Source organism: Corvus brachyrhynchos, unplaced genomic scaffold, assembly GCF_000691975.1.
Source record: "Corvus brachyrhynchos isolate BGI_N302 unplaced genomic scaffold, ASM69197v1 scaffold103, whole genome shotgun sequence".
NCBI classification, from domain to species: Eukaryota; Metazoa; Chordata; class Aves; order Passeriformes; family Corvidae; genus Corvus; species Corvus brachyrhynchos.
In genome coordinates this window covers 1,537,336-1,537,999 of record NW_008237436.1, presented here as the reverse complement: position 1 = coordinate 1,537,999, position 664 = coordinate 1,537,336, and the positions used below count along the sequence as shown (strand labels likewise).

The following is a 664-nucleotide window of genomic DNA, read 5'->3' as shown; positions in this document are numbered from 1 at the left end:
CCCCCGCGGCAGCGGCTGCCAGGGAAAAATACGTTTATTACATACCAGAGGAAGGAAGAGATCCTAATACTCCTCTGGACTATCACCAAGGGCCAAGGGCGTGCATGATGTCGCTTTATGCTGCTTGCGTCGGCGGAAAAAGTTACCTTAGACAGTCCTAGGGACTTCTTTTCCTTTTTTTTTTTTTTTTTTTCCCAGAGGGTCAAAAAGGTAATCAGAGGCTCAGAAAGATAATAGATCAAAGTTGATGAAAACTTACTTGGTTTAGGTGCTTGCAACGACAGCCGGCATCTTCCGACAGCTGTTTTAACAGGTCACATTTTTCCATGGAAGTTGTACCCTTTTCAATCCTGTTTGTAAATTAAATCCTTTTAGAAGGTGTTTGCTTTATTTCACTGGCTGCCGTCCGTCTCAGGCACTATCCACATTTTTTACTTTATTTTCTCCATGTTTCCTACACATGCAGGCACTCTCGGACGCACGCCCACGAGTCAGCGGGTGCCCATCACCTCCGGTCGGGGGGACCGCTCCTGTCGCCGGACTCCGCTGCAACAGATGAGAGGCAGGTTCTTCCCCGGTTGCTTAGCGCGGCGTCTCCTTGTTCCCTCGGTAAGCCTCATGCCGGCTGCAAAAAGTACCAGCTCCTCCCGACGCGGCGGGGGCC

At 50.3% G+C, this 664-nt stretch overlaps 1 protein-coding gene across 2 annotated transcripts in view; it reads right to left on the bottom strand.

Annotated features, from left to right (window-relative positions):
* Positions 1-653, bottom strand: part of TRPC4 (transient receptor potential cation channel subfamily C member 4) — a 132,968-nt gene extending 132,315 nt beyond the window's left edge. Inside the window, exon 1 of one of the 2 annotated variants that reach the window (XM_008631416.2) lies at positions 260-653. The gene's annotated coding sequence lies outside the window, so the exon portion shown is untranslated. Of the gene's footprint in view, positions 1-45; positions 231-259 lie in introns of those variants that run through there. The other variant, XM_017731290.1, reaches the window with a different exon arrangement.
* Between the last annotated feature and the right edge of the window lie 11 nt (positions 654-664).